A 13,820-nucleotide genomic window follows, 5' to 3' on the forward strand; every position below is an offset into this window, starting at 1 on the left:
TTATCTGAGGGTCAGTCTGTTCCCAACCTCTTGTTTTCTGTTGTGCAGGTGTGGGCTGGTTGTGTTGGAGCTCGTTCTTCCGTATGTACAAGGTTTTGAGGCTTTTCTGTTGCTATTATTCAGTTGTTTGTTCCTAGTAATTTCTTCCCTCTTTAGTTATATTTCCAGATATGTCCTGGGTTGAGTTAGTGTGACTTACACTTCCTCCTTCACCTTCTCCTGTTCTTAGCTGTTGGTGTTACTTTTGTTGGTGGGTTTCCTCTTCCAGGAGGTATCCTGTTGTTCCAGGCTTCTACCTACTCTTTTTTATGGTAGGCCTCCTGGCTATGGGTGTGAGCACAAAGCCTTCCTTGATTTGCACTCTCCCCAATGTCTGCGGTCTCAGTTCCCTCCTAGATGAGTTCGCATACTCCCAGGTTTTTGCACACACTCCCCAGTTGGTGCCTGTGTTCTCAGTTACATCCAAGATGAGGTGTGGACACTCCCTGGTTGTGTGCAAGGTCCTGGGTTGTTGCAGACACTCCTCAAATGGTGCCTGTGTTCTCAGTTCCCTCTCAGATGAGGTGGGGACACTTCCCTGTTGGTGCGCATGGTCTCCGGTGGGTGTGCCCAGTCCTTGGTCGATACTCACACTCCCTGGTTTCTGCCTGTGGTCTCAGTTCCCTCCAGTATGAGGTGCACACACTCCCCAGTCAATGTGCACCTTCCCCAGACAGGCGGGTGGCCGGGTGGAGAGGAGACTGGAACTGCTGCTGCAGGAGAGTTCTCTAAAGTGCCCCGGAGGGACTTTTTCTTTTTGGGAAAATCCTCCTGCTCAATCCTGCTGCTCCCTCCGTACAAGGAAGGGCCTGTCCTCTCACACAGCCCACCTCTCCAGCTAGACCAAGGACTGTCTGGGTCAGTGTCGCACAGGCCCAACTCTCAACTCTCCCCAGCCAGCGCCCACAGTCTCCATGGGTTTACCACTTAGTCCTTATTCCCCTCCCTGCGACTTCAAGCAATCAGATCTCTCTGGGTGCTGCTCAAGCCTTGTTTGGCAGGGGAGGGAGCCATTAACCTGGCTCTCTCCCAGGAATCCTGTGGCAGGTCCAGCAGGTGTGGGCCTGGGGCTGTAGTCTCCCTGGTCCCTGCTCTGGTCCCAGGGACCTTTTTGTCCTGAAGCAACCCCCTTACTGTCTTTTTTTTCAGTATCATCTATGCTTTTTGGTCTCCTATCTTCATAAACGCTGGGGTGCTGTTGGCTATTCGTTTTGTTCCTCAGTAGATTGGGTAGATGTTTCACCCAGGTGCAGAGGGAAGTTGACTCTGCTCCCACCTATCTTGCTGCCACCTTAAAAAAAAAAAAAGGTTGGTTTCAATTTGTTATATTCAACATCTGGAGTTACTTGAAAAATATTTCCACAGTGTAAAATTCTAGTTTTGCAATTATGGTCTTTTAACACTTCAAATATATTATTCGGTTGTCTTCTACTTTTCATGCTTCCTAAGAGAGCTGTAAGTTTTCCTTTGATGGTCTTATGCCTTTTTTTCTCTCTGGCTGATTTTACGTTTATGTTTTTCTTTTTCTTTTTGGTCCTTGATTGGTACAGATATAATTGTCTTTGGTTTATGCTTTTTTAGAAAAATATGATCATCTCCCTTCTCCCATTCTTCACTGCCACCTACCATGAGGAGTTTTGGCCACAGGAACCTAAATTCCTACAAAGGTTCTACTTTGAGATGCTTAGTAAAAAACTAGTCCATTAGATCAAATATTATTTTCCCATTAACTTGGTGCTTGCTAAGCTCCATTAATATGTGCTTCAACACTTTTGGAAAATTTTGTCCATTACCTCCTCAAATATTGCTTCTGATTTGCTCTCTCTCTTCTTCTGGGATTAATTATTCATATGTTAGACTTTTTGAATATGTCTCATATGTCTCTTATGCTCTAGTTTTATTATTCTTTAGTTGATATTTTTAAAAGTTATCTTCCAGTTCCCAACCCTAAGCTCTGTGGTGTTTATGTAGTTAACACATTGATCGAACTTTTATTTTAAATATGGTTTTTTGTTTTAGACTATCTAATTGATTAATTTTCAAAGAGTCCCTTCTTTGTTTTCTTTTTAAAAAATATCTTATTGATTTAGTGTTAGTAAGAGGGGAGGAGGGGAGAGAGTGAGAGAAACATCAATGTGTGGTTGCCTCTCAGGTGCCCCCTACTGGGAACCTGGCTTGGCTTGCAACCCAGGCATATGCCCCAACTGGGAATTGAACCAGCAACCCTTTGGTTCACAGGCCATTGCTCAATCCACTGAACCACACCAACAGGGGCTTCTTCTTTGTATTCTTTATGCTTTGTGTTGTTTATTAGCTCACTACAGTCCTCATCTGCTAATCATAATTTCTCACAATGATATATATGAGTTGATTCCATTGTCTCCTCTTTTCCTCTTGGTTATTTTTCATGTTTTCTTGCCTCTTCATTAAGTTTGTAATTTTGTCAGACAATGTGCATAAGAAGACCATACATGCTTCCGATAATGCTATTCTTTATCAGAGAGAGGTTTTTTTTTTTTTCCTGTTAGGCAGCTGAAATGAGGTGTTGGTAAAATCAAGTCAAATAGTTTTTATACTTTTAAAGAGACACATTGGCCCCTGCTTTATCCCTGTGTCATGGCTGGAGCTTTTCTGGGCTTTTCATAAAGAGGTTTGTGAGTCTCTGTTTCCTCAGTCCTGAAAAATTGTGAGATATCCCCTTATGCTCATTAAAGACCCATAGCCCTGCTCTCTAGTGTTCAGGTGGTGAAAGACACATACCATATGATCTCACCTTTAACAGAAACCTAATCAACAAAACAAGCAAGCAAAATGTAACAAAAGACACTGAAATTGAGAAAAGGCTGACAGTGACCAGGGGGAGAGGGGAGGGAATTTCAGAGGAAAAGAGTGAAGGGTTTGTAGGAACAATTATAAAGGACACATGGACAATAACGGGGGGGTGGGGTGGGGTGATGGAAATGGGAGGCAGGTGGGGAGGGCTGGGGGTTAGGCTGGGGTGGGGGGAAAAGGCAGAGAACTGTACCTGAATAACAATAAAATTAGAGAAGGAAAAAAAAAAGAAAATCTGGTTATGTGTCTCAGACAGGCCCTCTCCTTCTACGAGGTTTTGATTTGTAATTACTTCAAGACTTCAGAAGATTTCACTTTGTACAGTGTGGGGCAAACCTAGGTTTACAGGTGTGAGTACATGAAACACAGTCTATTCTTGTATTATTACTTATTAATTATTGTAGTATTTCCATATGAACAACTATAAGCCTACTTTTGCCCTACCCTATATGTAAAAGGCTTTCAGCCTCCTTGCCCTGCTGCCTGTCCTATCCAGGCCTCAGCAGAAGTCCCATTTGGCAAACTAGTCATGTGTTAAAGATCCCTCATGTTTGTGATCTGTCAGAGTACTTCCACATGACCACTGCTTGCTTTGCTGGTTTCTCTCTTCCCAGCAAGGTCTTTTGCCTGGGCCAAGCTCAATCCTCATTTTGTAGCCAGAATTGGTAAATGTCTTCAGAGAAAGACATCAGCTCACATTCTAATTGTTTGCTTTTCTATAAAAAAAGTTTTTCCTACTCCTTATTGTTCTTACAGGTCTCTGATGCATTTAAAATATAGTGTCTTAAATTTATCCATTTATTTTTCCAATTATTGCGGCAAGATCTAATGCATCTTTTATGTAGTTACATCCTTCCCAGAAACAGATGTTCTTGACAATCTTGATATTCACTTCCAAACTCATTATATAAACCCATGTTTCTCAGTGTTATTTATGCCAACTGTTCTTAATCTTCTTTATTCATTTCCCAATTAATGAGTTAAAGAACATTTTGGCCTGTGCTAAAAATAACATTAAAAATTCTACTTCGCATACCACATATGAACTCAGAGAACAGAACACAAAGAAGCATGTTTGCAATATTAGCTCCTCTAGAAATGGAGCTTTTGCTCATTAGATCTGGGGTTTATTAGCATAACAGGGTGGATAAGAGGGAAGCAAGTGGAGGCTGAAGTCAAATTAATGCCTGACAAAATGGAGGTGGAGTGGTGTCCAATGCAAGATGTTTTCCTACTCTCTAGTTCCAAGACTGATTTTTCTGCAGGCAAAGAATAGATTTCTTGTCAATAGGAATTTCCTGAGGATCGAGTGAAATTCTGCTAAGAAGTGCTTAGAAAATTCAGAGGTCAGAAGGGGAGGGATAACTCTACCTCTAAACCAAAGCTAAATATAGAAGTGCCTATATGATGAATATAAGCCATTTTGGAATAAGAGGCTGACTACTAATTGGCTTCCACATTTTGTTTACTAAGAGGCTGATGAGAAAATGATATTTACTTTGATGGACTTGTACGCTATTCAAATAACTCAGTGTAGAACCTTTGTGTGGACTTAAGTTCCAGTGGCCCAAACTTCCCAAGGTGTTAAAGATGGTGAAGGAAGGGAAAAAAGAAAAAAGAGCAGTCATTTTAAGGGACAGAAGAGAAAATCCCACCAATCTAACTTATTGAGAAAGCTCACAAAACCCATGTGAAAAAATAAACACAACTGAATAAAACCAAACACCCTTGTGGAAGATAATGTATGCCGTATGCCTAGAGCAATTGCTCAAGCAGGCCTCCAGGTTTCCACAGTTACCTTGAAAAAGCTATTAACTTCTTCCTGCCAAAGTTTAGAAAACTCCTTGTTATTTGATAGTGAATCTAGAAAATAACTGCATACATTACCATATGTGGAGATAAGAATATATTACTTGGCTATATGAATGTAGCTCACTTTATGTATATGAGGAAATGCTGCACTTATACTTAACAAAATGAAGTACATGAATAATATTTATACTTGCTGACTTAAAAAAATGGCTATTGATTCCTAACAGAGCAGAAATGTAGAAAGATATTTTCTAGGAGAAATATTTTATTAATCAAAGTGATGGCAGTCATCTCTTCCCCCACCCCTCTCTCAACTCTCTCTTTTACACACATACACTCACACACACAGGGAACAAAAAGCAGCCTTTCCCAAGAATTTAACCTTTGCCTTTTACCACCTCTCTCCCCATCAGAGCCTTTTCTTATTGCCAAATTGCAAAATGAGGTGCTCATTTTTAAGATTTATTATAAAACTACAATAATCAACACAGTGATGTGGTACTGGTATAAAGGCAGACAAATAGATCAATAAAAGAGTATAGTCCAAAAATAGAGATAAATACATATGGACAACTGAAAATGAATCTTAAAATAATGAAGAGTAAAAAAAGACAGACAAAAAGAGCGTATATTGTATGGTTTCATTCACATAAAACTTAAGAAACTGCCAATTAATCAGTAGTGACAGAAAGGCAGTGGTGGCCTAGGGCTGGGCAGGAGGAATGAATTACAAAGGGACAGGAGAAAATTTTAGAGATTATAGATACATTCATTATTTTGATGGTGGTGATTATTTAACAGATTTAAACATGTCAAAAATTTAACAAAATTTTCACTTTGCCATTGTTTCCTGAGTTTAAACTTTTAGCTTTATCCTCTCCCACAGTGTTCCTTTTTATCACCACATCATGAACTAAACATTTCCTCTGAGAGTCACATAAACACAATTCTTATGTGGCAGTAGCGATGATGCCTTTTTTTTTCTTTCTTTCTTTTTTTTTTTCTTTCTTTTTTTTTTTGGTGATAATCATGGGGACAAAACATCCAACCCAAATTCTGCTGTAAAAAAGATGTCTGAAGCGATGGTAAAGAATGCAGAAAGAAAAACCAAAATATCTATTAAAAATAAAAATTCCACTCATTCATAAATTCTGTTCTGTCTGATCAAGTTTCACTACAAAAAAAGTTTTCTTTTTCTTTAAAAACAAGACAGAGAAGGGCATTGATTATGTTTTAATTTTTAAATTATAAAATACTTCAAGTTTACAAAGAAATGAACATAATGTATAAGATATGAAGTTAACAAACATGCACCCATGAACCCACCAAGTAATTGGGAAATAGAATATTATCAACATCTTGATGGTTTCTGCATGACTCCCTCTCACCTTCTTGCTTTCCCCTGAGATAATTACTCTCCTGAATTTAGAATTTCTATAGTTTTAGCATTTAAGTTTGTATACCAAAACAATATATAGTGTATTCCATTTTCTATTGGTACCATGATTTATAGAAATGTATGTTTACTTTTCCAAATAATGTGTTTCTTTGTTATTTTTTCTAACTTAATTGAATTGTACTAAAAAAAAAATAAAGTCTGTATCTGATACAGAACTTTGTCCTAAACTTATGGCTTGTGTTTTTTGAAAGATCTGCTTGAGTATTTTTATGTTGTTTTGCCCCTTACTGTTTTTTGATTCCCTTTCAAATTTTGAAATACATACATATCTGTTATGTAATCTATATTTGATTATTCAATATTTTATTTATTTTTTACCAGCCCTGTTTTCTCAGTTTTTTCCCCCCTGGTGCATGCTTAATAATTGATGTCCTTGTGTGTTTTAAAAGTTTGTAAAGTCATGCTTGTTTGAAATCTATCAGTGAACATTTTTGAGAGTGTTTTTCTTCAGAGCGTGCTTATATCTCCCTCAATCTGGGATCTTAGGTCTACTTTAATTGGCTTATGACTATTCAGAGCATACCAAACCCACATGAGGTACATCAGGAGCTGTGTATTATCATGGGAGACTGCTTTGTCAGCCTGAACCTAGGGATAAGGTGGAGATAACCATTTTTCTCTGCTATTTGCCTCTGGGGATTTTTTTTTCTAGTTCATCTAGAAGGTTTTAATCCTTTCTGAGTTCTACTTTTATGTGTTAGATGTTTTTAATCTCACTCTTCATCCTGTGTGGTTTAAAGCTTTATCTTCAGTCCATTAGCAAATGGGTTCCTGAGGCCAGCTGGTAGAAAGACTTGGTCATTGGCTTTTTATATAAACCATTAAATACATCAATATTTGCATATATATGTATATAATTTCAACCTCCTATAATATAAAATGTTAATGGTGAATGAACAAATAGTCGTATTCCCATACTTTTAGAAGAAAGATATTTTCTTTATCTTTTTACCTTTTTTTATTGTTGTTCAAGTACAATTGTCCCCATTGGCCCCCATTACCCTCCCCTGCCCTACCTACCTCCACCTCCCACATTCAGTCCTCCCCTCCCCATTGTCTTTCTCCATGGGTCCTTTATACATGTTCCTTGAAGACCCTTCCCTATCTTTCCCCCTCACCCTGCCCCTCTGGTTACTGTCAGTTTGTTCTTTATTTCAATGTCTCTAGTTATATTTTGCTTGCTTGTTTGTTTTGTTGATTAGGTTCTACTTATAGGTGAGATCATATGGTATTTGTCTTTCACTGCCTGTCTTATTTCACTTAGCATAATACTCTCTAGTTCCATCCATCCTGTCACGAAAGACAGGAGCTCCTTCTTTCTTTTTGCTGTGTAGCATTCCATTGTGTAAATGTATCAGTTTCTTGATCCATTCATTTACTGATGGACAATTAGGCTGTTTCCAGCACTCAGAAGAAAGATTTTTTAAAATAAAATTTAGCTTACTGAGGAAATATTCATTGGCTATTTAAAGAAACAAATGTAAAGAAATAGCTAAAGTAAAAAAGTTATAGGTATGGGGTGAGGGGAAGCAGGATAAATAAGTTAAGGGGAAATTAATAATTTTGCCTGGTGTTGAGGGTTAAAAGGGAAGTCTGGGTATGGGGTCATTTTTTCAGAGAGCCAGAGGGGGAAGCTCAGTTAGCCAGCTCCCTGCTAACACTGTTCATACATCTCTCACAACCTCAGGACACATCTCTGGGCTCACATCATGCTGACTTTGACTCCAGGGTGCCAAAATCGGGGCTAGTTTAGTACTTGACACAAGTTTGCAAAAACAGTAGTCCCCCTTTATCTTTGAGGGTTGTGTTCCAAGACTCCTAGTGGATGACCAAACCAGCAGATAGTACTGAGACAGGCCGGTAAGCCAGGACAAGTGGAATAGGGAAACTGAGACAGATAGCTAAACAAACTGGCTGAGTAATTTACAGCCAGATGCAGGTCACCTCCCTAGATATAACTTCTAGGTCTCAGTTGTATTCCAACTCCAGGCCCAGGAAAGCAACCAAACCAAGTGGGTACCAGGACCAGATGCAATGGCTAATGAACTCCTACCCTGGCACTGACCAAACAGTGAAGACCATGACAGTGAAAGAACTCACCTGGAAAACTGATATATTCTGCCAAAACCATTTCCTGAAACCTCCCCTAAGATCCCCACCTGCAGGAGAGATAAAAACCTCAAGACAAAGGACCCTCTGGGGAGCACACCTGTGCCTTCCTCTTCTTCTTCCCCTTCTTTTTCCCTGACAGGCACACATCTCATAAACTTTAAAGGTCCCCATTAGACTTACAACCAGGGAATCAGTGGGCAGCAGCAGCTTTTCCTGGGTTAACTCCCTGACTCTGTCCCCAATAACCCCTTTTCTCTGACTCTCCAGTGAGCTTGACAGCAACACCACTTGGGCTCTCCTGTTGCTTCTATGCTAGATCCTTCCTTGTTTCACTGTCTCCAGCTTTAATAAACATACCTTCATAGTCACCTGGACTTGTGAAATCTTTCCTGCATGAAGTCAAGACCCACACACTAGTGGCTGGCCCCAGGCAGACCCAGTCAGGAGCAGACCGCCTGTCTGGTAACATATGGAGCCCTATATATTTTTTCATATACATGCATACATATTTCATTTACTGAAAGGAGGCATTTTATGGCTTCTCTGGCATATCTGAATTGCCAGCTTCACTATTGTGTGCTTTGGGGCTATTGTTAAGAAAAATAATGGTGAATTGAACACAAGCACTGCCATATGGCAATGGTGGATCTGATCACTGTTGGCTAAGTGACCAATGGGCAGGAAGCACATATAGGGTGGAGACACTGGATAAAGAGATGAGTCATGTCTCAGGAGGGATGGAGCAAGATATTACCACACTACTCAGAAAAGCAGATTTAAAATTTAAGAATTGTTTATTTCTGAAAATTTTCATTTAATATTTTCAGACTGCAGTTGCTCTTAGGCAACTTTGAAAAGCAACATGGCAGATAAGGTGGGAGAACTACTATAGATGAGTGTTGAACAGTCATAAGGGGAAGTACCCAGGGTTGGGTACTTGTCCTAAACCAGGGCAGCAGCCCAGGCTGGAGACAGTCTAAGCACTTAGCCTCTCACAGAGTGAGGGTTGAAGTGATGAGCTGGTGAAGAGCTCAATTTGGCAGCTCTGATTTTTGGGGAGTCTTAGTAGCTGAAAATTAGGAGGAAGAAGAGGATTCAGAATACAGAAGTCCTACAGAGGCACAGAAGGAAAACCAGGGTAGAGAGGGAGTGTTTATTGAGTCAAATGCTCTCAAAGAAAAAATTTATTTTCACTGTGTTTATATAGTACATTATTTTTTAAAAGATAACAGATTTATAGATAATAACTAGTGTTAATTGTATATGTCAGATACTGTTCTACTTTACAGATATTATATCACTTAGAATTATATATAATACAGGAAGTAATTATAAATATTGAATCCTTTTATAAGTCACAAACCAAGGCACGGAAATGTTAAGAAACTTGCTCAGGGCCAGTAAGAGATAATGCAGGACTGTTTGACTGTAGAACATGGCTTCAGAACCATGAGCCCAAGTCCAAAGCATAATAGGCCTGGGAAGTAAATGACTCACACTCTCTGAATTTTGCCACTGTTTCTCAGCTTGGAATTCCTTATGGGTCATTTCACCTTGTGCCTTGTTTTATAGAAGAGGGTAGTGAGGCATGGGAAAAGGAGACTTGTTGAAGTCTCATAACCATTGGGGGCTAGACAACAGTTAGAACTTGGATCTCATGCAGGTAAGTCCTTTCTCTCTTGGTAATAGATAAGGTAGCATATCATGGTGATACTTTGTTAAGAATCATCCTTTTGAGCAATAATCACTCAGATTTCTCGGACAGGTATTTCAAGGGGAATCAGTTGGGATGATTTTATAAATAAGAATTACTCAGACTGCCTTTAAGGATCATGATTAGTTAGCATTCCTCCACATTGAGGTAATAGGAGATGAAGTAATGAAATTGAACTTATTTTTCAGGTGAAATCTTTGTCAAAATAAAAGAATAATAGGCTTTGAAACTGAGTAAAGAACTGAGTACAGTCCCACAAGCCTTTTGTTAAACAATATGTGCATTTAGACCTTTTATTTTTGTGATTTCTGTAAGTTAAAACACATATGCGGTAAGATGGAAAATAAATGTACGTTTTGTTCATGAAATCTTCATCTATGAGAATATAGGTATAAAAATATTTTTAAAAAGTCACATTATCTGTGAGGAGATCCAAGATGGTGGAGTGAATAGAATTTATATTAACCTCCTCCCAGGTCCATTCTGGAATTACAACTAAATTGTGGAGAAATCACCTGGAATAAGCAACTAACAATAGTGAGAGAGAGGCCTTATAACCATGGACAGACAGCAGAATCAGCTTCAGCATAACGTGACTGGTATGGAGTGCGGTGGAGACACAAGAGGGCTATCTGGCAGCACCACTGGAGGGATATTTAAGCAGCCGGTTGGGTACCCCCTGAGAAGTGTGGGGTCTAAACCCTAAGCTGGGATCCCCAGCCTAGAGCACCAGAGCCTAAAAAGTACACAGATAACACCCAGCTGCAAAAAGCAGCAGGGTTGCTCTCTGCCAGAGATGGATGGTTAGAGACACAGAGAGTCGTTTAAAGGGTGAATGTACAGTTTTCCATTTGCAGCCACTTACCCTGGGCTCTGGAAAAGGCAGGGATCAGGCAGAGTGGACTAAAGATGCTTGAGGAGAGATGAGGGACAGAGGCTTTAGTGAGAGAATTGAGAGAGTAGCCACTGATATCCTGGTGCTGAGTCATCCCCCATACTGGAGCAGCCATCCAGCTCAGGCAGAGCACTCCCTCCCAGTGGCAGCAGCCTGAGGAGAAACAATAGCCCCAACCCCCAGAGGGATTCTGCCCTGCATTACGTTGATTAAGCTGGACTACTGAGTGCAGAGTGACTAGATAAACAGCTGAAGGAGTCAGCCACAGACAGTAGATCCCTGGTAGTTTCTAACAGGCTGCCTAAGGTCAGATGGTCACCATCTGACATCACCAAAGGCAGATCTAGAAAGAAAAAAAAAAGTGGCAAATACTAGATGCTACCAAGACAAAAATTCACTGTGATCTCCTCCATCACTTGTGATATTTTCTTTCTTGCATAGCTTTTAACATTCTTTTCTTATCTTTCAATTTTATGCATATTAAGTCAGGTTTTATACTATAGTACATTTCAATTCACATATTTTGCCCCTCCATTTGCTTACCCCATTTTACCTTCTTTCCTCTTATTATTTTCACTTTAAATTGTGTTTTCTCTCTTACTACAACTTGTTTCCATGCACTCTTACTCTTTCTCCCCTGTCAAGCATCTCAAAACCAATGATCTATTCAATGGCCATCTCACATTCTTTTTTCCACTCTTAAGATAACCACATTCTCTCTCCACCTTCAGCAACCTTTGCTTGTTGGTTGTGTAGGGTAGTTGTTGTTGTATTTTTCAATATTATCTCTAGATCATCACTAATTTTTTATTTTGAACATCAAATTACCATTTCCCTCTACTACTCTTTTTTCATCTCAAATTTTATATTTGCCCTCCCTTAGCCAGTTTTTTCTTTTTTTCCCCTTTCATTCTGCCATTTCTTCTTTTTTTATTTTGTGATTGATTTATTTGGTTTATTTATTTAATTATTTCTATTGTTCAAGTACAGTTGTCTCCTTTTCCCCCCTACCCACTCCCCCACTGCCCGACCCATTCCCACCTCCCAAACTCTATCCTTTCCCCCTTTGGCTTTGTCAATGTGTCCTTTATACATATTCCTTGATGACCCTTTCCCTTCTTTCCCCTGTTATCTCCTCTGCTCTCCCCTCTGGTTACTGCCAGTTTGATCTTTATTTCAATATCACTGGTTATATTTTGCTTGATTGTTTGTTTTGTTGATTAGGTTACAATTATAGATGAGATCATATGGTATTTGTCTTTCACTGCCTGGTTTATTTCATTAGCATAACGCTCTTCAGACCCATCCATGCTGTCATATGAAGGGTAGGAGCTCCTTCTTTCTTTCTGCTACATAGTATTCCATTGTACAAATATACCAGTTTTTTGATCCAGTCATTTACTGATGAACACTTTGATTGCTCTGGCTATTATAAATTGTGCTGCTGTAACCATTGGGGTGAGTAGGTTATTTTGAATTGGTGTTCCAGGATGCTTAGTGTATAATCCCAGCATTAGAATTGACTGCTCAAAAGGCAGTTCCATTTTTTTTTTTTGAGGAAATTCCATACTGTTTTCCACAGTGGCTACACCAGTATGCATTCCCACCAACAATGTACTAGGGTTCCCTTTTCTCCACAACCCCGTCAGCACTTATCATTTGTTGATTTGTTTATGGTGGCCATTCTCACCAGTGCGAAGTGATTATTTCATTGTGGTTTTAACTGGCATCTCCCTGATGGCTAGTGATGCTGAGCATCTTTTCCTATGTCTCTGGAACCTCTGTATGTCCTCCTTGGAGAAGTGACTGTTCAAGTCCTTTGCCCATTTTTTTATTGGATTGTTTGTCTTCCTGGAGTGGAGTCATGTGAGTTCTTTTTATATTTTGGAGATCAAACCTTTCTCCGAGGTATCGTTGGCAAATATATTTTCCCATATGGTTGGCTCCCTTTTCATTTTGTTGATATGTTCTTGAGTCGTGCAGAACCTTTTTATTTTGATGAAGTTCCATTTGTTAAATCTTTCCCTGAAGTCCATTGCTCCAGGGGACATATTGGTGAAAATGTTGCTGCATGGAATATCTGAGATTTTGCTGCCTATGTTCTCCTCTAGGACTTTCATGGTGTTGTGACTTATATTTAAGTCTTTTATCCATCTTGAGTTTATTTTTGTATATGGTGTAAATTGGTGGTCAAGTGTCCACCTACTTTATTGAATGTAGCTGCCCAGATTTCCCAACACCATTTGTTGAAGAGGCCATTTTTACTCTATTTTATGCTTCTACCTCCTTTGTCAAATATTAATAGACCATAGAGACTTGGGTTTATTTCTGGGCTCTCTATTCTTTTCCACTGATCTATGTGTCAGATCTAATGCCAGTACCACACTGTTTTGATTACAGTGGCTTTATAATATAGTTTGATGTCAGGTATTGTGATCCCTCCTGCTTTGTTCTTCTTTCTTAAAATTGCTGAGGCTATTCAGAGTCCTTTATTGTTCCATATAAATTTTTGAAATGCTTGTTCTATGTCTGTGAAATATGTCATCGGTACTTTAATAGGGATTGCATTGAATATATAAATTGCTTTGGGTAATATGGACATTTTGATGATAATTCTTCCAATCCTTAAGCATGGTACATGCTTCCATTTTTTGTGTGTCTTCCTTAATTTCTTTCTTCAGTGTTGTGTAGTTTTCTCAGTAGAGGTCTTTTACCTCCTTGGTTAAGTTTATTCCTAGGTACTTTATATTTCTTGTTACTATAGCAAATGGGATTTTTTCCCATGATTTGCTTCTGATATTTCAGTGTTGGTATACAAAATGTCTTCAATTTCTGAATATTGACCTTGTATCATGCTGCTTTGTGAAATTCACTTAAGGTAGAGTAGTTTTTTGGTGGAGTCTATAAGGTTTTCCATGTACACTATTATGTCATCAGCCAATAATGACAGTTTAATT

This window comes from Desmodus rotundus, chromosome 5 (assembly GCF_022682495.2).
Source record: "Desmodus rotundus isolate HL8 chromosome 5, HLdesRot8A.1, whole genome shotgun sequence".
NCBI classification, from domain to species: Eukaryota; Metazoa; Chordata; class Mammalia; order Chiroptera; family Phyllostomidae; genus Desmodus; species Desmodus rotundus.